Raw genomic sequence first — 27220 nt, 5'->3', positions numbered from 1 at the left:
GTACTCAAAGATGAAGGTGCTGTATTTACCTGTCCCTTCTATTTCTCTTCATGAGACTAGCACATGCTAACTCCTTCTAGTTGACCATCTTGACCAGCCCCTCCTATTTGACTCTTTAAATTATGTTTATAAATAACTTTGATAACATTAAATATTAAATACAGAAAAGAAGTGATAATAAAAATAATGACTTATTTTTATCTATTAGATTGGAAAAGTTTAAAAATATTGACTTTTTTTCTGAAGGGCTGTTAAAATTTAAGCTGTATAATTTTGTGTTCAGAATCCCCAATTTCTATTTCTAGAAATTGACCCTAAGAGTAAAGCATAACTACATTCAGATAAATGATCAAAATGAATGATAAATGGCCATATCAGCTGCCATTCATGAGGATTTATATATACCTTGCACTTTATAGACAGTGTCTGAGTTAATTCCAATGACAACCAATCAGGTGGTTATCATATCCCCTCTTTATGTACAAGTAAACAACCCTCCATTGTTCTTGCTTTCCTTTTACATCCTCCCATTCTTCCTCTTTTGTCCACAGTGTATGTTCTGTAATGTTTTTGTTTTTAAATAAAGACTGTAATTTGTCTCCCTGTTTTTCTTAATTGGTGAGAACTTGAAATGGAGGACAGTAGGTGAGTCTCAAACCTCCAAAAGTCCATGTCAAAGGAAGTCTTAGTTAATAAAATGATGAGCTAAAAGAATATTGGGTACAAGAAGAAAATAGGCCAGATTGGAATGATTGATGTGAAAATAGGCTAGATGTGGATGTTTGATGTAATTTTAAAGAAACAGATACTCTTCCTTAAAAAGTAACTCAATGACATCCATAGTTGCAGCAGCAGCAATTTTAATCATCACTAACTCTCATGCTCACCTCTAGTGCCCAGATTTTTATTTTTTATTTTCATCTCTCAACTAAAATAACTTAAAGGACAACTGATTACCATATTTTAATCAGAAAAACTGAGAATGGGTCTGAAATGTCTTTCTGCTATTATAAAGCAAGGATTACTTCAAAGTGTGAAAGACCACCAGTCAAAGACCATCAGGAACATGTTTAGGTTTTTTTTTTTTTTAGCTTGCAAGGAAGAACACACTCTAGGGGAATTTTGTGGTGTCAGGGAAATAGGTAATTGGGAAGAGCTTATTATAAGATTTTTGCTTATGTTGACTAATTTTAGGAAGAGACTGAAGAAGCAGGGACCATCTCTGGACTGGACAATGTCAAGAAACTAGGAGCAGTTTGGCAATTGAGTATCTGTTAATCTTTCTACAAAATTTGGTAGGAGTGAGGCTAGGCTGGGATGTCATTGGTAAGAAAGCAAAAATCACTCAGATATATTTTTTCCTCTAGTTGAATTACAGCTTTGACTGTGCTTGTTAGAGATTTTTTATCATAGCTTGATAGCCAGCTAGCAGGGCTGATACTCACTTTCTCAAAGATATTCAAGGAAGTGTAAAAAGCATAAAGAAACTGACTTAAAGGAATTCTTTCTGGCTAAATTGAGAAAATTTAAGCATCAAAAAGAGAATAATTATGACTATAAAAGCTATGAGGTCATTCAGATATTCAAATGAAAAGTTAATGAAAGTATAAAAAATGTAGCTATAATAAAAAGAAAGGTGAGCATTGTGGGATATATTTAATTTTTACTGATTACATAAGCTTCTAATTAATACCTACATGCAGATATTTTATACCAACATGTTAAGAAATGTCAGCCATGCCAAGGATAAATAACATATTTCTGGGAATACAACATGTTTCAAAAGTTTAAAACCCATCTGAAAGGCAGAGACGTAAAAGTCCCTTGATGTAATACATAAAACCTTATTATAAAAGAAAGCTCAGTCTAATGCCCTAAGGCTTGAGTTTAAATCACAGAGGTTTACACAATCAGGATTCTTGGCCAACCAAGATTTATCAGTTGCAAAATTCTACAACTTGACATTTCAGCTGGTCTAAGGTGGTATTCTTTTGCTTTTGTCACTAGTAAAATTACTTCAGCCTTGAGAAACCTTGATAATACATAAAACTCCTAGAAAGGAAGAAGCATGAGTACATCTGATAAAATTTATCTTGATTTCAGTCCCTTTATAACTGGTTTAAAATGAAAGTATAATAGAGATTTAAAACATTTCTTATTTTTGTATTTTGTTTGATTTTTCAGAAAATATAAAATATTAGAATAATACTTTAAATTATTTAGGACTTTTAAAAACTTTTAAGTTCAAGGTACATGTGCAGGTTTGTTACATAGATAAATGTGTGTCATGGGAGTTTGTTGTACAGATTATTTCATCACCCAGATATTAATCCTCATACCCATTAGTTATTTTCCCTGATCCTCTCCCTCCTCCCACCCTCCACTTTCCAACAGGCCCCAGTGTGTGTTTTTCCTCTCAATGTGTCCATGTGTTCTCATCATTTAGCTCCCACTTATAAGTGAGAACATGTGGTATCTGGTTTTCTGTTCCTGCATTAGGTGGTAAGGATAATGGCCTCCAGCTCCATCCATGTCCCTGGAAAGGATGTAATCTTGTTTTTTTCATGGCTGCATAATATTCCATGATGTATATATACACCACATTTTCTTTATCCAGTCCATCAGCAGTGGGCATTTAGGTTTATTCCATGCATTTGGGACATACTATTAAAAATGTTTGTGACCAAAAAGTTTTAGTAAATCTAATTTGTTTTATTCCAAGTCTATATTAATTAATTTTGTACTATGTGAATACTTAAAATAGTGATGGTTTACTCCTTCAAAAATGATAATTTTTTAATGAAGTCATACAGTTAACAAATGGGGCATTAAACAATGGTAATGAATGTTCCTCTTTATGTACAGAAACTTTTCAGACATCAAAGAATCTACCCATAGAACAGAGGCGAGGATGTCATAGAACTGAAAAGCAACGTGTTGGAGAATCACTCATCCATTTTCTTTTGGGATGTTTTCACAACAAAACTCCTTTTGAGAGCATCCCATCACCTATAAACCTTGAGAACCTTCTGATTCTATCATCCTGGCTAAAAACAGGTTAGAGAAACTGATGTTTGTTTCTCTTGGCCTTTTTCTTCTGGTCACAAAATGTCATCTACAGATCAGGCAAGAAAAAGAATGAGTAACCAGGATGCTGCTGCTCAGAGCTGTCCATAGACAGGTGCATTCAATCAATGATCTCCCACCTCCCTGCATTATGACTTTCTTCATATGAAAGTCATACATGGTAATGCCTTGAAGTTCCCAACCCTAACATGGGGTCCCAAGAATTCCCTCCCTCATATTCCAACTAAGGGATATATGTGATGTCTCTTTGGTTAAAAAGGTAAAGGAAGTTGAGAAGGAAAGAATTTATGTGGGTTATTGCCACTTTGAAAAAACTTGGGCAATTTAATAAGGAAGATAAGAAATATGAATGTTGGGTGATCAATTGCAGTATCTGCCACAGGTGTGATCAATTTCTCAAACCAGGTATAATGCTTCAAATGAGGAAGAGAAAAGAAAAATGGTTCATAGAGGGAAAACTCCCAGGAGATTCTTACCCAGGTGAGGACCAGGCACATAGGGCAGTCCATCTGGACGCGGGAAGATGCTATCTTTTGTGATTTTGGATTTGACCTGTTGTAAGATGTAGTAATCAATTGTGCATTCTAAGAACCCTGGACTTTATCTCCCATCAGCAATTTCCCTCCCATGATACTCTCACACTTTCCCTGTCTCAGAGGCAGAAAAGACCTGATGTCTATTGAGGTCATAATTGCAGTCTGCCCCTGCACCATGGACCCCATTGATTCCAACTGCATAATGTTCTTGTAGTCTGTCTGTGTGCCTCTGTCTCTCTTACTCTGATTTTCAGTCTCATCCTCTTGCCTTCAAATATTTATACATTTTTCTTTGTAAATTGTGAAACCACAGGCCTGACATTTAATCCATCATAATTCTTTTTCTATGATTCTTTCTGCTAAATACTTCAATCTTGTGTCTCATGCCTACAGTTTTTTTCTTTTTCTGGCCCTAGAAATTTGAAGTTTCTCATTTCACTACTTTATGAAGTCTTTCCCTTAGAGGACACCCAGAATTCTTTCTATACAAATAGAATGCGTTTTAAAAAAACTTGTATTACCACTTTCCAACTTTCGGTTATAACAGGTATTCTTGACCTTGTACTCTTTCTAAAGACCTTTCCTCTTCAGTGTTCTTTCTTTTACAACTTTCCTATTAGCTCTTTTTCTCTCTCTGCCAATCTGTTGATATCCCTGAAGACTGTTTTTTTTTTCTCATTTTCTTTTCTTCTGTCTTTAGAGAAAAAAAGTCACACAAATATTTCACTGAATATTCTGAGTAGGAAATTCCAAATCAATATGTACCTCTAGTTCTCTTGTCTCTCTTCTACACTAGTTCCACATTCTGAGTTGCCCTGGGAGATTTCCACTTCAAAGTTCCACAACCATTTAAAGCTTCATTAATCTCTTGGAAAACCATTTCCCCTTCCCATGGTCTCTATTTCTAACAGTGAGACATGGTGCTTCTCAGCACAAACTTTGGAATCAGAGAAATAGAAATCCAGCTCTTATAATTGTGTGCTGAAGGACATTAGGCAAATTACCTAACCTCTCTCTATCTTTGTTTTCTTACCTGCAAAGTGAGGATACCCACCTCAGAGGAGCCGATACTTCTTGTGAAGTTATTAGCTGTTTATAGATACTTTTAGAACTAAGTAAATAGGAGGGCTATATTAACCTGTCCTGTTGAACTCAGTCCGGCCATTTGCTTTGGTCAATGAAATGGGAGCTGAGGTGACAGGTTCCATTGCTTAGTTAAAAGCCACAACAGCATTGTTCACAGTGGTGCAGAAAGAATGACATGGGGCAGAGTCTCACCCATCCTTGAAGGATATGTAATGTTAGTGAGAAATAAACCTTTATTATTTAAAGACTGAATTTTAGGATTGTTTTGTTACTGTAGCACAACTGAGCCTACATTGATTGTTACATCTTTGCACTAAGAACAAGATAGGAGGGTGGGGCCAAGATGGCTGGCTAGAAACAGTTGTGTTCAGAGGCTTCCATCAAAAAGAACCATAATAAGCATGTGAATCCTTCACTGTCAACCAAGGTATCTAGTTTCTCTCATCAGAACTGAGTAGGAGACTGGCGTGATCCACGGAGAGGAAGGCAGGCAGTGAGAATGCTACCCAGCCAGGGAAACCATGCTTTTTCCATGGAACTGTGTAACCCATGGATCAGAAGATTCCACTTGTGAACTCATGCCACCGGGGCCTAGTGTCCCAACCCTGCAGCCATGCAGATTCTCCACAGCCTTTCAGCTGGGATCTGCTTAAGCCTACTGAGCTCCCGGGAGGAGTGGGTGACCAGCACCACAGCTGTGGCTGTGGCTGCCTGCTGTCTAAGCCATTTGCACTCTTTGGTGGAGAGGCAGCAGCCAGCACTGGGACTCACAACTGCCTAACACACTAGACTCCCTGAGTGTGGGAAGGGTGACATCCATCTCCATAGCTCCAGGCTGTGCTTTTCCCCTGCTAGAGCCAGGGAGGCTGGATGGCTTGGTCCCAAGATGTGTCCCCTACAGCCCAACATATCAGATGGGGCAGACTGTGGCCAGAGTGCCTTTTCAGGCCTGACCCTGACCCATCCTTCCTTATTGGGTGGGGCTTCCATGCAGGAACTCCAATAACTCCAGTCAGAGGCTCAGGGACAGAACCCAGATCTCCCTGGGCCTGAGCCCTTATGGGGAAGGGTGGCCGCAGTCTCTGTGGACCAACAGACTCAGCTTTTCCTCCTGGTAGTTCTGAGGAATCCAGGCAGCCCAGATGAATGGGCTTCCCCCCGGAGAAGCACACTCCCTCCACCAAGGCACAAAGTACTTCATTAAACAGGTCCCATTCCCCATGGCACCCAACTGGGTGAGACCCTCCAACAGAGGTTGGCAGACACCCTATACAGGAGCAGTCATACTGGCATCAGTTGGTGTCCCTTGAGGTCAGAGATTCCAGAAGAAGGAGCAGGCACCCATCTTTGCTGTTTTCCAGCCTCCTTGAGTGACATCTTCAGGTGTGGGAGCAAACCAGATGAATAAGGCCTGAAGCGAACCCCCAGAAAACTGCAGCAGCCCTACAGAAGAGGAACCTGACCATTGAAAGAAAAACAAACAAGTAGAAAGCATCAACAACAATGAAAACCCTCACAAAAACCCCATCCAAGAGTCAGCAGCCTCAAAGATCCAAACTAGACAAACTAACAAAGATGAGAAAGAATCAATGGAAAAACGCTGAAAACCCAAAAGGCCAGAGTGCCTCTTCTCCTCCAAATGATCACAATACCTCTCCAGCAAGGGCACAGAACTAGACAAAGGATGAGATGGATGAAATGACAGAAGTAGACTTCAGAAGATGGATAATGAAAAACTCTGCTGAGCTAAAGGAGCATGTTCTAACCTAATGCAAAGAAGCGAAGAACCTTGATAAAAGGTTAGAGGAGCTGCTAAGTAGATTAATCAGTATAGAGAGGAGCATAAATGACCTGATGGAGCAGAAGAACACAGCACAAGAACTTCATGATGCATACACAAGTATCAATAGCTGAATTGACCAAGTGGAAGAAAGCATTTGAGTTTGAAGATACCTTGCTGAAATAAGGCATGCAGACAAGACTAGAGAAAAAAGAATAAAAAGGAATGAACAAAGGGTCCAAGAAATTTGGGATTTCATAAAAACACTGAACCTACAATTGATTGGAGTACCTGAAGGAGATGGGGAGAATGGAAACGAGCTGGAAAACACACTTCAGGATATTATCCAGGAGAACTTCCCCAACCTAACAAAACAGGCCAACATAAAAATTAAGGAAATACAGAGAACATCACTAAGATACTCCATGAGAAGATCAACCCCAAGACACACAATCATCAGATTCTCCAAGGTCGAAATGAAGGAAAAAATGTTAAGGGCAGCCAGAGAGAAAGATTAGGTTACCTACAAAGGGAAGCCCATCAGACTAACAATACATCTCTTAACAGAGGCTCTACAAGCCAGAAGAATTTGGGGGCCAGTATTCAACATTCTTAAAGAAAGGAATTTTCAACCCAGAATATCATTTCCAGCCAAACTAAGCTTCATAAGCAGAGAAATAAAATCCTTTCCAGACAAGCCAATGCTGAGGGATTTCATTACCACCAGGGCTGCCTTGCAAGTGCTCCTGAAAGAAGTACTAACTGTGGAAAGGAAAACTCAGTACCAGTCACTGCAAAAACACACCAAAATATAAAGACCAACGACATTATGAAGAAACTGTATTGACTAGTGCACAAAAAACCAAATAGCATCATGATGATAGGAACAAATTCACATGTAACAATACTAACCTTAAATGTAAATGGACTAAATGCCTTAATTAAAAGACACTAACTGGCAAATTGGATGAAGAGTCATGACTCATTGGTGTGCTGTATTCAGGAGATGCATCTCACATGCAAAGACACACATAGGCTCAAAATAAGAGGATGGAGGAAAATTTACCAAGAAATGGCAAGCCAAAAAAGTAGGGGTTGTAATCCTAGTCTCTGACAAACCAGACTTTAAACCAACAAAGATCAAAAGAGACAAAGAAGGGCATTACACAATGGTAAGGGGAACAATTCAATAAGACGAGCTAACTATTCTAAATGTATATGTGCCCAATACAGGAGCACCCAGATTTATAAAACAAGTTCTTAAAGACCTACAAAGAGACTTAGGCTCCAACACAATAATAGTGGGAGACTTTAATACTCCACTGTCAATATTAGATCAACGAGGCAGAAAATTAACAAGGATATTCAGGACTTGAAGTCAGCTCTGCATCATGTGGACCTAATAGACATCTACAGAACTCTCCACCCCAAGTCAACAGAATATATATTCTCAGCACCACATCACACTTACTCTAAAATACCACATAATTGGAAGTAAAACATTCCTCAGCAAATGAAAAGAACAGAAATCATAATAAACAGTCTCTCAGACCACAGCACAATCAAATTAGAACTCAGAATTAAGAAACACCCTCAAAACCACACAATTACATGGAAATTGAACAACCTGCTCTTGAATGACTCCTGGATAAATAATGAAATTAAGACCAAAATCAAGAAATTCTTTGAAACCAATAAAAATAAACAGACAATGTACAAGAATCTCTGGGACACAGCTAAAGCAGTGTTAAGAGGGAAGTATATAGCACTAAATGCCCTCATCAGGAAGCTGGAAAGACCTCAAATTGATACCCTAACATCACAATTAAAAGAGATAGAGAGACGAGCAAATTAATCCAAAAGCTAGCAGAAGACAAGAAATAACTAAGATCAGAGCAGAACTGAAGGAGATAGAGACAGGAAAAACCCTGAAAAAAAATCAATGAATCCAGGAGTGAGGTTTTCTGAAAAAATTACCTAGATAGACTGCTAGCTAGACTAAAGAAGAAAAGAGAAAAGAATGAAATAGACACAGTAAAAAATGATAAAGTGAATATCACCACTGATCCCACAGAAATACATACTACCATCAGAGAATACTATAAACACCTCTATGCAATTAGACTAGAAAATCTAGAAGAAATGGATAAATTCCTGGATACATATGCCCTCCCAAGACTAAACCAGGAAGAAGTCGAATCCTTGAATAGACCAATAACAAATTCTGAAACTGAAGCAGTAATTAATAGCCTACTGTATTAATCTATTTTCATGCCGCTGATAAAACAGACCTGAGACTGGGACGAAAAAAAAAAGAGGTTTAATTGAACTTACATTTCCACATGGCTGGGGATGCCTCAGAATCATGGCAGGAGGTGAAAGGCACTTCTTACATGGTGGCAGCAAGAAAAAATGAGGAAGAAGCAAAAGCGGAAACCCCTGATAAGCCCATCAGATCTCGTGAGACGTGTTCACTATCCCAAGAATACCATGGAAAAGACTGGCCCCATGATGCAATTACCGCTCCCTGGATACCTCCCACAACATGTGGGAATTCTGGGAGATATAATTCAGGTTGAGATTTGGGTGGTGCCAAACCATATCACCTACCAACCAAAAAAGGCCCAGAACCAGATGGAGTCACAGCTGAATTCTATCAGAAGTACAAAGAGGAGCTGGTACCATTCCTTCTGAAATTACTCCAAACAACTGAAAAAGAAGGAACTTCTGTCTAACTCCTTTTATGAAGCCAGCATCATCCTGATACCAAAACCGGGAAGATACACAACAAAAAAAGAAAATTTCAGGCTAAGATTCCTGAACATCAATGCGAAAATCCTCAATAAAATACTGGCAAACCAAATCCAGCAGCACATCAAAAAACTTGTCCACCACAATCAAGTCGGCTTCATCCCTGGGATGCAAGACTGGTTCAACATATGCAAATCAGAAACATAATCCATCATGTAAACAGAACCAAAGACAAAAACCACATGATTCTCTCGATAGATACAGAAAAGGCCTTTGATAAAATTCAATATCCCTTCATGGTAAAAAGTCTCAATAAACTAGGTATTGATAGAATATATCTCAAAATAATAAGAGCTATTTATGCCAAACCCACAGCCAATATCATATTGAATGGGCAAAATCTGGACGCATTCCCTTTGAAAACTGGTACAAGACAAAGATACTCTCTCTCACCACTCTTATTCAACATAGTATTGGAAGTTCTGGCCAGGACAATCAGGAAAGAGAAAGAAATAAAGGGTATTCAAGTAGGAAGAGAGGAAGTCAAATTGTCTCTCTTAGACAACATGATTTTATATTTAGAAAACCCCATCACTTCAGCCCCAAAACTCCTTAAACTGATAAGCAACTTCAGCAAAGTCTCAAGATACAAAATCAATGTACAAAAATCACAAGCATTTCTTTACACCAACAATAGACAAACAGAGAGCCAAATCATGAGTGAACTCCCATTCACCATTGCTACAAAGAGAATAAAATACCTAGGAATATAACTTACAATGGATGTGAAGAACCTATTCAAGGAGAACTACAAACCACTGCTCAAGGAAATAAGAGAGGACACAACTACAAACCACTGCTCAAGGAAATAAGAGAGGATGCAAACAAATGGAAAAACATTCCATGCTCATGTTTAAGAAAATCAGTATCATGAAAATGGCCATACTGCCCAAAGTAATTTATAGATTCAATGCTATTCCCATCAAACTATCATTGACATTCTTCACATAATTAGAAAAATTCTAATTCTTTAAATTAGAAAAACTTTAAATTTCATATGGAATCAAAGAAGACCCTGGATAGGCAAGACAATCCTAAGCAAAAAGAACAAAACTGGAGGCATCACACTACCTGACTTCAAACTATATTACAAGGCTACAGTTACCAAAACAGCATGATACTGGTAACAAAACAGACATATAGACCAATAGAATAGAACAGAGACCTCAAAAATAACACCACACATCTACAACCATCTGATATTTGACAAACCTGAGAAAAGCAATGGGTAAAAGGATCTCGTATTCAATAAATGGTACTGGGAAAATGGCTAGACATATGCAGAAAACTGAAACTGGCCCTTGTCCTTACTCATTATACAAAAATTATCTAGAGATGGATTAAAGAGTTAAATGTAAAACCCCAAACCATAAAAACCCTAGAAGAAAACCTAGGCAATATCATTCAGGACATTGGCATGGGCAAAGACTTCATGGCGAAAATGCCAAAAGAAATTGTAATGAAAACCAAAATTGACAAATGGGATCTAATTAAGGAACTCTGCACAGCAAAAGAAACTATCATGAGAGTGAACAGGCAACCTACAGAATGGAAGAAAATTTTTGCAATCTACCCATCTGACAAAGGCCTAATATCCAGAAGTTACAAGGAACATGAACAAATTTACAAGAAAAAAAACCCCATCACAAAGTGGGCAAAGGATATGAACAGACACTTCTCAAAAGAGGACATTTATGTAGCCAACAAGCATATGAAGAAAGCTTAACATCACTGGTCATCGGAGAAATGCAAATCAAAACTACAATGAGACACCATCACATGCCTGTCAGAATGGTGATTATTAAAAAGTCAAGAAACAATAAATGCTGGCAAGGCTATGGAGAAATAGGAATGCTTTTACAATATTGGTGGGAATGTAAATTAGTTCAGCTTTGGTGGAAGACAGTATGGTGACTCCTCAAGGATCTGGAGCCAGAAATACCATTTGACCCAGCAATCCCATTACTGGGTATATACTCAAAGGAATATAAATCACTCTACTAAAAAGACACATGAACATGTATGTTTATTGCAGAGCTATTTACAGTAGCAAAGACATGGAACCAACCCAAATGCCCATCAAGAATAGACTGGCTAAAGAAAATGTGGCACATGTACACCATGGAATACTATGCACCCATAAAAAAGGAATGAGACCATGTCCTTTGCAGGGACATGGATGAAGCTGGAAGCCATCATCCTCAGCAAACTAATGCAGGAACAGAAAATCAAACACCACATGTTCTGTCTCATAAGTGGGAGTTAAATGAATGAGAATGCATCGACACAGAGAGAAACAACACACATTAGGGCTTGTTGGGGGGTGGGGGGCGAAGGGAGGGAACTTAGAGGATGGGTGAATAGGTGCAGCAAACCATCATGGGACACGTATACCTATGCAACAAACCTATTCTGCACATGTATCTTCTTCTTCTTTTTTTTTTTAAGAAATAAAAACAAAACAAAGAACAAGACAGATGGACAGATATAGTACTTGACCTCTTAGAGTTCATAGCTGAATGGGGGAGATAAACCCTGAAAAGTAATTACAGAAGGCTTTTCTGTAGTAGCTCTTATGTCTTTACAATTTAGCATTTAACACTGTCAAGCGCTATTAGCTCTTTGACAAAAGCTTCCCTTTTATCTCACCTAAGTCCTTTCAGTTGCCATTAAAAACATTTGTTTTATTTAAGTTACTTTCAAGTGGAAGCATTCATTAAAATCACCTGAAGGGCTTGTTAAAACAGTTTTTATTTAAATTATATTTTTAACTGGCAATAATTGTATACATTTATAGAGTACAATATGATGTTATGATATATGTATACACTGTAGAATGATTAAATCAAGCAAATTAACATATCCATCCCCTTACAGACTTATTTCTTTATGGTAAGAATATTTAAAATCTACTCTTAGAAATTTTGATAATAGCCATTCTAATAGGCGTAAGTGACAGTTCATCGTGGTTTTAATTTTCATTTCCTTGATATTAGTGATGTTGAGCATATTTTCATACACCTGTTTTGTATTTGTATGTCTTCTTTTGAGAAATGTCTATTGAGGTCCTTTGTCAATATTCTGCTCAGTTTGTTTTCTTGCTATTGAATTGTTTGATCTCCTTATATATTTTGAACATTAACTCCTTATCAGATGTATGATTTGGAAATATTTTCTCCCATTCTGTAGGTTGTCTCTTCACTCTGTTATTTTTCCCCCCTGTGGAGAAGCTTTTTAGTTTGACGTAATACATTTGTTTATTTTCACTTCTTTTGCCTGTGCCTTTGGGAGCACAACATGGATGAACAACATGGATGAACTTGGAGGACATTATGTTAAGTGAAATAAGCCAGACCCAGAAAGACAACAATACTTTATAATCTCACTTACAGGTAGAATCTAAAAAAAGATGAATGAGAGTAGGATGGTGGTTACCAGGATCAGGGGCAGGGAGGATACAGACTGAGAGATGTTCGTGAAAGAACATAAAATTTCAGTTAAGAGGAATAAGTCCAAGAGATCTAATACACAACATGGTTACTATAGTTAATAACAATGTATTATATATGTGAAAATTGTGGAGAGTAGACTTATAGGTGTTCTCACCACAAAAAGTGATATGTGAGGCCAATTTAACCATTCCATAATGTATACACCAATTTAACCATTCCATAATGTATACACATTTCAAGACATAATGTACATATAAATATGTACAATTGTAATTTGTCAAGGCAAAAATAAAACAAAAAGCAAAAAAAAAAAAAAAAAGTTAAAAAACCAGATTGCTGGGCTCCACCTGAGATCCTGATTCAACAGGTCTTGAGTGGGGCCCCAGAGTTTGCATTTCTAGCAAGTTGCCAGATGTTACTAGGGACCACACTTCAAGAGCTACTGTTTTACCAGCTCTGGTCCCTAATGACATGGAGCATTGTCATCTTTAATGCTAGTCTTCCTATACTCACTAGATATTGTTAGGTCCAGGTCCAGTTCATGGGAATTGTTTATATAACACCAGGGAGAGAAAGAATACTGGGGGGTATTTGGAAAGAAAAACCACAGGAGTAGGAGTCGTGATGTTTGGATTTCCTGGGGTCTTTGTGATGATGCTAGGAGCAAGGCAAACAATATTTTCAAGCTGGAGCTTGAACCATGGTGGAGTTCAGTACTGCTTTTATTGATTAATGAGGGGGCCACATTGTCTCTGCCAAGAGCTGATCTTGGTAGAAAAATAAGGGGATTAAACCCTAGAGCATCAGCCTGCTACCTTCAGCAGTCTACTCACACAAAATGAGCCACCCTTACAGAAGAATTGGGTCCAGAATAAAATAAAAAGTCTGGTGCAGACTGAGCCATGTTGATTTAGTCCATGATGTATAGGTTTGTAGTTTTTCTTAAGACAAAACAGAATATATTGAAGGCAATTTTCATTTAAAATGCAGATAAAAATCAACTATATCTTAAATGTCCAACTCATTCCTTGCTATTCCTTTAGGAACCCTAACCACTGATGCTCTTTAACTCTAATAGCTTGTTTTCCTTCTACAGTTTGTGGCTCCTTGAAAAATAATAAATATAACTAGTGTTTACTACATCCCAGATGTCATGTTAAAACCTTTTATTGCTAATTATCTTATTAAATCTTAACTTCAACACTAATGTCAAAAAATTAATTTTAATCCTAACTTTGATGTGGGCATTGTTATTCTCATCTTCTTATAGTCAAGAAAACCAAGGCCCTGGAAGGTAAAATTGCCTAATTTTACCTGCATCGTAAATGTCAGCATTGAGGCTAAAACTGGCTTCTGAATCCAGGCAGTTAAATACTGTGAATAATGTGCAAAAACTCAGGTTAGGCTTACGATTAAATTTGAAATCTTCTCCTTCCTTCTACGCATTTTCAAACTTCCCTTTCTGTGTCAAAAGCACCCAGAAAGGATCATTAGGCAACAGAGTGAGTCAGAACAGGGGGTGGAAAAAGAATAACCCTAGGTAGATTTGTCTCCAAAATTAACTCTTATTTTTAACTTTAAGATAAAATGGGAAATTTTTATCTTTAGGCTTTTGGCTGACATTCCCAGACTCGTGCTCTTATTTTAACATCTTTCTGATGTTTTTAATTAAGGCCAGAACCCTCACATATTTGCCTGATTACTCAGTAAGATATTTTAGTGCCAAATGGCAGGCCTGCCCAGTACCCTCCATCTGTGATGGCGTAAGATCGTGGCTTAGAGAAATATTTTTCTTCAATGACAGTACCTTTCTTCAAACAATATTTTACATAGTGCTTCCATATATAAAAGACATCCTAGTGGCACTGTTGATGTTGGGCCTCACTTACTGACCCTTCTCTCCACTCTGGTGGTTCTAAGGACATAGAGGAGCACTTGGTCCTGATGGTCAAACCTCACTAGAGCATCAGCTTCCAGCCCTCCGTTAGCTGGGACCACTGACTACATATTAAACTGACTTTCAACCGGTCCTTCTGCTTTCAGCACTACCTTTACCTCCTCTTTCAGAACTACTTGGTGCTCTCAAATTCCTGAGCCATTTGGGGCTCTTCAGTACCCCAAATTTTGCCTTTTCCTGGCACATTTCAGCACTCTTGTGTCTGTTGGTTTCCATATTTCTATCTGCTTCTCAGCTTTTATATGCATGTATGCACATATGTATGTAGTGTATGTATTTAGTCACTCCTTCCATTTTGTGGGATTGTGCCTTTACAGATCCATTCATGATCACTTTAGTAGAATTTTGATAGGGCAAAGGGGCTTCTTTAAGCAGAAGCCATCACTGACTCTTATTTTTATTTTTCTTTTCTTGTAGGTATATAGCTGGCATGTATATTTATGGGGTACTGACATATTTTGGCACAGGTATGAATGCAGAATAACCACATTAAAGAAAATTGGGTGATAAACTTGAGCATTTATCCTTTGTGTTACAAACAATCCAATTATACTCCTTTAGTTATTTTAAAATGCACAATTAATTTATTATTGACTATGGTACCCCTGTTGTGCTAACAAATACTAGGTCTTATTCATTCTAAATTTTTTTTGGTACCAATTAACCTCCCCCCACCGCTCCTGCCATCTCCCTACTACCCTTCCCAGCTTCTGGTAACCATCCTTCTAATCTCCATCTCCATGAGTTCAATTGTTTTGATTTTTATATCCCATAAATAAATGAGAACATATTTGTCTTTCTGTGCTTGGCTTATTTCAATTAGCACAATGACCTTCAGTTCCATCCATGGAACAAATTGACAATGACAAAATCTCTCTCTCTCTCTCTCTCTTTTTTTTTTTGGCTTAATAGTACTTCATTGTGTATATGTACCACAACAGACATTTTTCTTAACCTATTCATCTGCTGATGGACACTTATGTTGCCTCCAAATCCTGGCTATTGTGAACAATGCTACAATAAACATGGGAGTGAAGGTATCTCTTCAATATACTGATTTCCTCACTTTTGGGGATATACCCAGCAGTGAGATTGCTGAATTGTATGATAGCTTTATTTTTATGCTTTTGAGGAACCTCCAAATTGTTCTCCATAGTAGTTGTACTAATTTACATTCCCACCATGAGTGTACAGGGTTCCTTTTTCTATGCGTCCTCTCCAGTGTTTGTTATTGCCTGTCTTTCGGATATAAGCCATTTTAACTGGAGTGAGATGGTATCTCATTGCATTTTTTTTTTTTTTTAAATGAAGTTTCACTCTTGTTGCCCAAGCTGGAGTGCAATGGCAGGATCTCAGCTCACTGTAATCTCCACCTCCCGGGTTCAAGCGATTCTCCTGCCTCAGCCTCCTGAGTAGCTGGGATTACAGGCACCTGCCACCACACCCGGCTAATTTTTTTTGTGGGTGTGTATTTAGTAGAGACGGGGTTTCACCATGTTGACCAGGCTGGTCTTGAGGTTCTGACCTCAGGTGATCCACTGCCTCAGCCTCCCAAAGTGCTGGGATTACAGGTATGAGCCACCGCGTCTGGCCCCTCATTGTAGTTTTGATTTACATTACTCTGATCAATGATGTTGAGCACTTTTTCATATGCCTGTTTGCCATTTGTATGTCTTCTTTTGAGAAATGTCTATTCAAATCTTTTGTCCATTTTTTGTTGTTAGATTTTTTCCTACAGAGTTGTTTGAGCTCCTTATGCATTCTTGTTAGTAATCCCTTGTCAGATGAGTAGTTTGCAAATATTTTCTCCCATTCTGTGGGTTGTCTCTTCACTTTGTTGATTGTATCCTTTGCTGTGCAGAAACTTTTTAACTTGGTATCGTCTCACTTGTCCATGTTTGCTTTGGTTGCCTGTGCTTGTGGGGTATTGCTCAAAATTTTTTTTTCCCAGACCAATATCCTGGAGATTTTTGCCGAAGTTTTCTTGTGGTAGTTTCATAGTCTGAGGTCTTAGATGTAAGTCTTTAATCCATTTTGATTTGATTTTTACATATGGTGAGAGATAGGGGTCTAGTCTCATTCTTCTGCATGTGGATATCCAGTTTTTGTAGCACCATTTACTGAAGAGACTGTCTTTTTTCCAGCATATGTTCTTGGCACCTTTTCCCAAAATGAGTTCACTGCAGGATTTGTTTCTGGGTTCTAATTCTGTTCCATTGGTCTATGTATCTGTTTTTATGCTAGTACTATGCTGTTATGGTTACTATAGTTCTGTAGTATAATTTGAAATCAGGTAATGTGAGTCTTCCAGTTTTTACTTTTTGCTTAGGATAGATTTGGCTATTCTGGGCCTTTGTGGTTTCATATAAATTTTAGAATTGTTTTCTATTTCTGTGATGATTGTCATTGGCATTTTGATAGAGATTGCATTGAATCTGTAGATTGCTTTGAGTGGTATAGACATTTTAGCAATATTGATTGTTCCAGTCTATGAACATGAATTAACTTTCCACTTTTTGGTGTTCTCTACAATTTCTTTCTTCAGTGTTTTAGTTTTCATTGTAGAGATCTCTCACTTCTTTGACTGACTCCAGGGTATTCCATTTTATTTGTAGCTATTATACATGGAATTACTTTTCTCATTTCTTTTTCAGATTGTTCATTGTTGGCCTATAGAAATGCTACTGATTTTTGTATTTAATTTTGTATCATACAACTTTACTGAATTTATCAGTTCTAACAGTTTTTTGGTGGAGTCTTTAGGTTTTTCCAAATACAAGATCATATCATCTGCAAACAAGGATAATTTGACTTCTTCCTTTCCAATTTAAATGCCTTTTCTTTCACTTGTCTGACTGCTCTAGCTAGGACTTCCAGTACTATGTGGAATAACAGTCGTGAAAGTGGGTATCCTTCTTGTGTTCCAGATCTTAGAGGAAAGCCTTTCATTTTTTTTCCCATTCAGTATGATACCAGCTGTGGGTCTGTCAAATACGGCTTTCATTATATTGAGGTATGTTCCTTTTATACCTAGTTTTTTCAGTTTTTTTTTTTTAAGCCATGAAGGGATGCTGAACTCTATCAAATGCTTTTTCAGCATCAGTTGAAATGATCATATGGTTTTTGTCCTTCATTCAGTTGATATATATCACATTGATTGATTTGCATATGTTGAATCGTCCATGAATCCTTGGAATAAACCCCACTTGGTCATGATGAATGATTTTTTTTTCTTTAAATTTCAGTAGTTGTTTTTGGGAACAGGTGGTGTTTGGATACATGAATAAGTTCTTTAGTGTGATTTCTGAGATTTTGGTGCACCCGTCACTCAAACAGTGTATGCTGTACCCAATGTGTTGTCTTTTATCCCTCACCCCCCTCCAACTCTTTCCCCTGAGTCCCCAGAGTCCATTGTATTGAATTAAATTTTTAAATGTATTGTTGATTAGTTTTCTAGTGTTTTGTTGAGGATTTTGCATGAATATTCATCAGAGATATTGGCATGTAGTTTTCTTTCTTTTTTTAATGTTTTTTTTTTTTTTTAAATTTTGTCTCGTTCAGGTATCAAGGTAATACTGGCTTCATAGAACGAATTTGGAAGTATTTATTCCTTCTCTACTTTTTGGAACAGTTTGCGTATATTAGTATTAGTCCTTTTTTAAATGTTTGGTAGAATTCAGCAGTGAAGGCATCGGGACCTGGGCTTTTCTTTACTGGGAGACATTTTATTATAGCTTGGATCTCATTACTTGTTTTTGGCTTGCTCAGGTATTGGATTTTTTCCTGGTTCAATCTTGGTAGATTGTATGTGTCTAAGCATCCATCCTTGTTTTCTAAAATTTCCAGTGTATTGGCATATAGTTACTCATAGTAGCCACTAATGATCCTTTGAATTTCTGTGGTATCAGTTGTAAAGTCTCCTTTTTCATGTCTAATTTTATTTATTTGGGTCTTCTCTCTCTTTTCTTCGTTAGTCTGGCTAAAGGTTTGTCAATTTTATCTTTAAAAAAACATTTTTTGTTTCATTTATGTTTTGTATTGTTTTCTTCACTTTTAAATTCATTTATTTCTGCTTTGATTTTTATAATTTCTTTTCTTCTATTAATTTTGGGTTTCGTTTGTACTTACTTTCTTAGTTCTTTAAGATGCATCATTAGGTATTTATTTAAAGGGTTTTTTTTCTTTTTTGTTGTAGGCACTTACAGATATAAATTTCCCTCTTAGTACTGTTTTTGCTGTATCTCATAGGTTTTGGTATGTTGTGTTTCCATTATCATTTGTTTCCAAAAAGTTTTCAATTTCCTTCTTAATTTCTTCTTTGACCCACTGGTCATTCAAGAGTATATTGTTTGATTTCCATGTGTTTGTATAGTTTCCAAAATTGCTCCTGTATTAATTTCTAGTTTTATTTCATTCTGGTCAGAGAAGATGTTTGATATTATTTCAATGTTTTTGAATGTTTTCAGACCTAACATATGGTGTATCCTTGATTATTCCAAGTGTGTAGGAGGAGAATCTGTATTCTGTTGCCTTTGGATGAAATGTTCTGTAATTTTCTATTAGATCCATTTGGTCTATAATGCAGATTAAGTCTGATGTTTCTTTGTTGATGTTTTATTTGGAATATCTGTCCAATACTGAAAGGGGGTTGTTGAAGTCTCCAGCTGTTATTATATTGGAGTCTCTCTCTCTCTCTTTAGCTCTAATAATATTTGCTTTATATATCTGGGTGCTCCAGTGTTGGGTGCATATATATTTACAATTGTTATATTCTCTTGCTGAATCAATCCCTTTATCACTATATATTGACATTCTTTGTCTCTACTTATTGTTTTTGGCTGGAAAATTTTGTGTGATATAAGCATAGCAACTCCTGTTCTTCTTTGGTTTCTATTGGCAAGAAATAACTTTTTCCATCTTTTTATTTTCAGTCTGTATGTTTCTCTTTAGGTAAAGTATATTTTTTATAGGCAACAGATCACTGGGTCTTGTTTTGTCATCCATTCAGCCAGTTGTCTTTTGATTGGAGAGTGTAGTCCATTTACATTCAATGTTATTACCGAAAAGCAAGGACTTATTCCTACCATTTTGTTATTTATTTTGTGGTTGTTTTGTGATTCTGTTTTTTTCTTTTCTTTTCTTTCTTTTCTTTTCTTTCTTTTCTTTTCTTTTCTCTTCTTTTCTTTCTCCCTCCCTCCCTCCCTTCCTCCCTCACTTCCTTCCTTCCTTCCTTCCTTCCTTCCTCCCTCCCTCCCTCCCTCCCTCCCTCCCTCCCTCCTGTCTTTTTAGTGAAAGTGATTTTCTCTGATGGTATACTTTCATTTCTCACTTTTCATTTTTTGGTGTGTGTATCTGTTTTATGTTTTTAAATTTAAAGTTATTATTATGAGGCTTGTAAATACTATCTTATAACCCATTATTTTAAACTGATGACAACAGTCATTGTATACACAAACATGCCAAGAGAAAAGAAAAACTTTGCGCTTTAACTTTATCCTCCCACTTTTTATAACTTTTCATTATATCTCTTTATGTCTTATTGTACAGTCTATGTTTTGAAAAGTTGTTATAGTTATTATTTTTTGTTTTATCATTTCATCTTTCTACTTAAGTGAAGAGTAGTTTACACACTACAATTACAGTGTTATCCTATTCTGCATGCTTACTATTACCTGTGAGTTTTACACATTCAGATGATTTCTTCTGCTCATTAACATCCTTTTATTTTAAATCGAAGAATGCCCTTTAGCATTTCTTGTAGGTCAGGTTTGGTGTTGATAAAATCCCTCAGCTTTTGTTTTTCTGGGAAGGTCTTTATTTTTCCTTCATGCTTAAAGAATATTTTTGGTGGATATGCTCTTCTAGGGTAACAGTTTTTCCCTTTAGCACTTTAAGTATGTGATGCCATTCTCTCCTGACCAGTAAGGTTTCCCTTGAAAAGCTGCTGTCAGATGTATCAGAGCTCAGTTGTATGTTATTTGTTTCTTTACTCTTGCTGCTTTTAGGATCCCTTCTTTATCCTTGACCTTGGGGAGTTTGCTTATTAAATGTCTTGAGGTAGTCATCCTTGGGTTAAATCTGCTTGGTGTTTTATAACCTTATTGTACTTAAATATTGATAAAATAAACCTTTCTGTAGGTTTGGGAAGTTCTCTGATATTATCACTTTGAATAAATTTTCAACCCTTATTTCTTTCTCTACCTCCTCTTTAAGGCCAATAACTCTTAGATTTGTTCCTTTGACACTGTATTAGTCCATTATCATACTGTTATAAAGAACAACCCAAGACTGAATAATGTTGAAAGAGGTTTAATTGAGTCACAGATTTGCATGGCTGGGGAAGCCTCAGGAAACTTACATGGCAGATGGGGGAGCAAATATACCCTTCTTCACAAGGTGGCAGGAGACAGAAGTGCAGAGTGAAGGGGAAAGAGCCCCTTACAAAACCATTAGATCTTGTGAGAACTCATTCACTATCACAAGAACGGCATGGGGGAACCACCCCAAGATCCAGTCACCTCCCACGAGATCCCTCCCCTAACATGTGGGGATTGCAATTTGGATTACAGTTCAAGATGAGATTTGAGTGGAAACATAGAGCTAGACCACATTATTCCACCCCTGGCCCCTCCCAAATCTCATCTTTCTCACATTTCAAAACATGATTATACCTTTCCAACAGTTCCCCAACGTCTTAACTCACTTCAGCATTAACCCAAAAGTCCAAGTTCATAGCCTCATCTGAGACAAGGCAAGTCCCTTCTACCTATGAGCCTGTAAAATCAAAAGCAAGTTAGTTACTTCCAATATATAATGTGTGTATAGGGGTTGGACAAATGCACCCATTCCAAAGGGGAGAAATTGGCCAAAACAAAGGTGCTGTGGACCCATGGAAATCCAAAATCCAGCAAGGCCCTCATTAAATCTTAAATCTTCAAAATGATCTCCTCTGACTCCATGTCTCATGTATGGGACATGCTGATGCAAGAGGTAGGCTCCCATGGTGTTGGGCAGCTTTGCCCCTGTGGCTTTGCAGGTTACAGAGCCCCTCCTGATTGCTTTCACAGGCTGACATTGAGTGTCTGTAGCTTTTCCAGGTGCACAGTGCAAGCTATTTGTGTATCTACCATTTTGGTGGCCCTCTTCTCACAGCTTCACTAGGCAGTGCCCCAGTGGGGGCCCCAACCCCATGTTTCCCTTCTGCACTGCAGAAGTTCTCCATGAAGGCTCCACCCCTGCAGCAAACATCTACCTGGACATCCAGGTATTTCAATACATCTTCTGAAATCTAGGCATATGTTCCCAAACCTCAATTCTTGACTTCTGTGCACCTGCTGGCCCAATGCCATGTGTAAGCTGCCAAGGCTCATATCTTGCACCCTCTGAAGCAATGGCCTAAGCTGGACATTGGCCCTTTTTAGCCATGGCTGGGACATAGGGTACCAAGTCCTGAGACTGCACAAAGCAGCAAGACCCTGGGACCAGCCCACAAAATCATTTTTTCCTCCTGGGTCTCCAGCCCTGTGATGGGAGGGGCTGCCATGAAGACCTCTGACATGCCCTGGAGACATTTTCCCCATTGTCTTGGGGAAAGGAGCCAAAACATTAGGCTCCTTGTTATTTATGAAAATTTCTGCAGTGGGCTTGAATTTCTCCCTAGAAAATGTTTGTTTTCTGTCACATCACTGGGGTGCAAATTTTTCAAACTTTTATGCTCTGCTTCTCTTGTAAACATAAGTTCCAATTTCAGATAATCTCTCTCAAGTTCAAAGTTCCACAGATCTCTAGGGCAGGGGAAAAATGCCACCAGTCTCTTTGCTAAAGCAAAACAAGAGTGACTTTGCTCCAGTTGCCAATAAGTTCCTAATCTCCATCTGAGATCACCTCAGCCTGGACTTCATTGTTCATGTCACTGTCAGCATTTTGGTCAAAACCATTTAACAAGTCTCTAGGAAGTTCCCAACTTTTCTGCATCTTCCTATTTTCTTCTGAGCCCTCCAAACTGTTTCAACCTCTGCCTGTTACACAGTTCCAAAGTCAACACCACATTTTCAGGTATCTTTATAGTAGTGTACCATTACCTCCATACCAACTTTCTGTATTAGTCTGTTCCCACACTGCTATAAAGAACTGTCTGAGACTGGGTAATTTATGAAAGAAAGAGGTTTATTGACTCACAGTTTTGCATGGCTGGAGAAGCCTCATGAAACTTACAGTCATGATGGAAGGGGAAGCAAACACCTCCTTTTTCACAGGGTGTGAGGAGACAGAAGTGCAGAGTGAAGGGGGAAGAGCCCCTTATAAAACCATCAGATCTCGTGAGAACTCACTCATCATAAGAACAGCATGGGAAAACCACCACATGATCTAATCATCTCCCATAACGTCCCTCCCCCAACATGTGGGGATTGCAATTCAGATTGCAATTCAAGATAACATTTGGGTGGGGACACAGAACTAGATCATTCTGAGGCTATTTTCTAGATCTTATAGGCAAGCTTTATTGTTTTTTATTCTTTTTTCTTTTGTCTCCTCTGTGTATTTTCAATTTGCCTCTCTTCAAGCTCACGGAGTCTTCTTTCTGCTTGATCAATTCTGCTATTAAGAGACTCTGATGCATTCTTCACTGTCATTTGCCTTTTTCAATTCTAAAATTTCTCCTTGATTCTTTTTAATTATTTTGATGTCTTTGTGAAAATTATCTGATATAATTCTGAATTTTTTCTCCATATTATCTTGAATTTCTTTGCGTTTCCTTAACACAGTTATTTTTAATTCTCTGTCTGAAGGGTTATATATCTGTTTTTCCAGGACTGGTTCCTGGTGCCTTATTTAGTTCATTTGCTGAGGCCATGTTTTCCTGGATTGGGTTGATGCTTGTAGATATTTGTCAGTATCTGGGCATTGAAGAGTTAGGTATTTATTGTTGTATTCACAGTCTTGATTTGTTTGTGCCTGTCCTTCTCGGGAAGGCTTTCCTGCTATTCAAAGGGACTTGGGCTTCAGGTTCAATAATGGTGTGGTTTTCGACCAAAGTAACACCTTGTTGGTCTTGGATAAGATCTGGAAGAATTCTCTGTATTACCAAGCAGGGACTCCTGTTCTTTTCCATTACCTTCTCCCAAATGAACAGTGTCTCTCTCTGTGCTGGGCCACCTGAAACTGGGGTGTGGTGATGTAAGCACCCCTGTGGCCATCACCAGTGGGACTGTGCTTGGTCAGACCTGAAACCAGCATAGCACTGGGCCTTGCCTAAGGCTCTTCCTTTCGGGGAAGTGAGTTTCCCCAGGTCCCAGGTGTGCCCAGTGACACTGTCAAATTTTTGGTTCTTGAGATGGTGCTTTTCTGTATGCAGATAGTTGTTTAAATTTAGTTTTCCAGCGTGGAGGGGTGAAAATGTTATAGGCTTCTATTCCTCCATCTTGCTTTGCTGCCTTTCCCTCATTAACTCTATAAATCTTGACTCTTCACCTCTTTCTTCTGGCCTCTTCTTCTGCAACATGTTTTGGCCATATGTGGGTTGTTAGTAGCCTATCCTCCTATGTATATAACTTCTAATTTATATACTTAAAAAATTTTTTTTCTACATTGATATGTTCTAAATTTCTTACTACTTTCTTCTCATTTACTTATCCTTTCCTACTAAGATTATTTTACTTGAGTAATTATGGTTTAATTTTTGGTATTTCTGATGGGTTCTTTTAAAAATCTTAAACTGTTCTTGATTCATAATTGCTTGTTTTTGTTGCAGAATTTATTTTTCTTGGTATATGGATATTAGTCATTTCTTTATCTCATTGAGGATTTATACTATTTTAAAGTCGTCTTTTACAGAAGCATGCATTATTACTTACAATCTTATAAAAGGGAACTCTGTTATTTGTTCAGTTTGTTGACTATCTTTTCTGACATTAATTATGCTCTTGTGATTTGAAATTTTAGTTTGTGAGTTTAAGGGCGTGGATATTTATGTATATGACCTTTTTCTTGTTGTGCTTATCCTTGTCACTTCCTCCACTCTTCTCAAAGCTCCAGAACCAGAGTTATACTGGTGGCTTAGAACTCTCTTTTAGGGACACTGCAAGTTTATGAGTTCACTGGTAACTGCCTCTGCTTCTTCTGGCCTTTCCAGGCAGCATCATGTTACAGCCACGAATATGGCACATAGATACAGCCTTGTTATCCCTCCAGGTAACAGAGAGAGATGCCAAACCCAGCTCCAGTTTTACTCCAGGGGCCTGGCTTTGATATACCAACGTCTTTGGGGACCATTATCTCTCCCAAGCCCAATATATCCATGGCTTCAGCCCTTCAGCTGTTCTTGTGTTGTGCCATAATTGTTCTGTGTTTCAACTTCACCTCCTCAATAGTGCAAGTCCTGTTCTATTTATGGTGATCATGAGTGAGGTTAACACTTGCATGCTGTTTTTGGTGTGAATGAAGGTTCTGTATAAAATTGCAGTTTTATCCTGTACAAAAATCAGGTCTTTCAGATTCCTTGGTAAGAAAATATGTAAGATACACCTTCCTTTTGCTAATATTTACACCTTTTCTTGTATAACTTACATGAATCATGGGTAAGATCTGGAAGAATTATCTGGATTACCAGGAAGGAACTCTTGTCTTTTTCCTTACTTTCTCCCAAACAGATGGAGTCCCTCTCTCTGCTGAGTCACCTGGAACTGGGGGTTGTGGTGATGTAAGCACCCCTGTAGCCAATAATTGGTTAATAAAGCTTTGTGTCTCTTTGCCATAGAACCATTTTCAAACCTTTTTAGGAATAAAGTTTAAAGGATGTAGGCTTTTCGGGGGGAGGGAAACTGTTCTGCTGTAAAACATGTTTTTCAGGTCAGCAAGATTAGTTAACATTGATCTCATTTCTAAACCGAGGTTTACAGAGTTAGAAACCTTTAAGGGTCCAAGAATTAGTGATTAGTTCTTGGACTTCAGATGTTGTCTTCAAGGCTTAGCTCAACTGTTTCCTTTTCCATAAAGACTTTTGCCATTGCTTGAACCAGTTTCTCCTATGCTTTCCCCGACTGTTACATGAAAACACATTCAGAGTTTGCATATGGTAGTGTTGCTTACTTTATATTCTTTGTTTGGGAGAGGGGCAATTTGCACTGGTATTACTCTCTGTGTTTCAATCTCACCTCTTTAATAGCATAAACCCTACAAGGGCAGGCTGTGTCTTTTCCTATGAGCACATTATGATGGTTTATGCAACAAAAAATGCTTATTGAGTACAGATTTATTTTTCTTGGAGATGTATGAGATAGTTCCAGCCAGGATTGCTACCCTAGGTGTGCTAGTTTTGACAAATCTTGGAAGCTTATACTTCCAAGACCAGGATTTATCTTCTTGTGTGGTGTATTTCATGTCTCCAGTGCCAGAGAATGTTAACTAATCAGAGAACTGTTGGATTGGAAGGAATATTGGGGACCTATGATCCAGTGGTTTTCAAATGTTTTCTTATCCAGGGAGTGCTGCCTTCAGAACTCTTAGTGTGAAATAGATAAAAGAGAGAGTGATAAATCTGTTCGTCTTACATGGGATCTGGAGGAGGGACTCACACTCCTTTGCCTCCATGTCCTTACCTTTCTCTTCTCCGCCTTTCCAGATGTGACCCCAAGTATCACTGGGGAATCCAGAATCTGCAAAGCATATTTAAAAACTGTGATCTAGTCCAGACTCATCATTAGTACAAACTGAGGCCCACAGAGGCAAAGTAGTTTGTCTAAAGTCTCATGGCTGGTAACAAAGACAGCATTAGGACAAACCCTTTACCCAACTCTGCTTCTACTAGGGTGCTTTTTCCACTTTACCATGGTGTTTTAACAGAGGCAGAAAAAAGTGAAAATTTAAATTAGACTGTTAACCAAAACATTGCTGAATGCTCCCCACTTTCTAACCTGTACCTTCAGATTCCCCATCCTGTGGTGAGCCCCAAATAGCAGAACCCGCTCGGCCAGCTGCCTGACTGACTGGCTTAGTCCTCTAGGGCAGACCACCTCCTGGAGACATGTGAGAAGGCCTAGGCTTCATGTGACCTTCCAGAAAGTATTTCATTGAATGTGTAATGAGGAAGAGCCATTTAACTTAGCCCAACAATTCCTTCTAGCCCCCCATTAAGCCTCTGACCCATGCACAATACACCAGTTTATGAGGTCTTTGCTAAGAGCACAAGTGAGCAGAGAGCCCAGGTCTGGGGAAGATTCAGATATAAGGGTGAGGAAGTGAGATGACACAGGAAGGCATTAGATTCTGTAACATACTTTGTTCACTGTAAGATTTCGGTTAACTTCCCTGTTAATTGTTTTGAAGTTGAATATGCTAAGATTTCCTCTGAAGTCAGAGACCCAAAATTTTTCATGGGTTTGGGATTTTTTAAAGATATATTCCTACAAAAGTCAACAATTGAATTTCTTAAAAGAAATGAATGATCTTCAGGATACATATGAAAAGCAAGCTTTCACACATCATTCAGCTACATTCATTCACATGCTTAGAC

At 38.0% G+C, this 27220-nt stretch overlaps 2 long non-coding RNA genes across 3 annotated transcripts in view; one reads left to right on the top strand and one right to left on the bottom strand.

The window, feature by feature from the left end:
• LOC105465359 (uncharacterized) overlaps positions 1 to 27220 on the top strand; it is a 103694-nt gene that overhangs the window by 59502 nt on the left and 16972 nt on the right. Inside the window, exon 1 of one of the 2 annotated variants that reach the window (XR_011611955.1) lies at positions 2183 to 3057. The exons of the other annotated variant lie outside the window; for it this stretch is intronic. This is a non-coding gene — a long non-coding RNA (uncharacterized lncRNA). Of the gene's footprint in view, positions 1 to 2182; positions 3058 to 27220 lie in introns of those variants that run through there. 2 annotated transcript variants of the gene reach the window in all.
• On the bottom strand, positions 2978 to 4767 carry LOC112423722 (uncharacterized). The gene is made up of 4 exons (XR_003014280.2): positions 4678 to 4767; positions 4145 to 4317; positions 3564 to 3639; positions 2978 to 3115 (listed from the first exon to the last, which is right to left on the bottom strand). It is a non-coding gene; the product is annotated as an uncharacterized lncRNA (long non-coding RNA).

The sequence above is a fragment of the Macaca nemestrina genome, chromosome 13 (assembly GCF_043159975.1).
Source record: "Macaca nemestrina isolate mMacNem1 chromosome 13, mMacNem.hap1, whole genome shotgun sequence".
NCBI lineage: Eukaryota > Metazoa > Chordata > Mammalia > Primates > Cercopithecidae > Macaca > Macaca nemestrina.
Note: the sequence above shows the minus strand (reverse complement) of the source record. Positions and strands in the feature narration are given on the sequence as shown.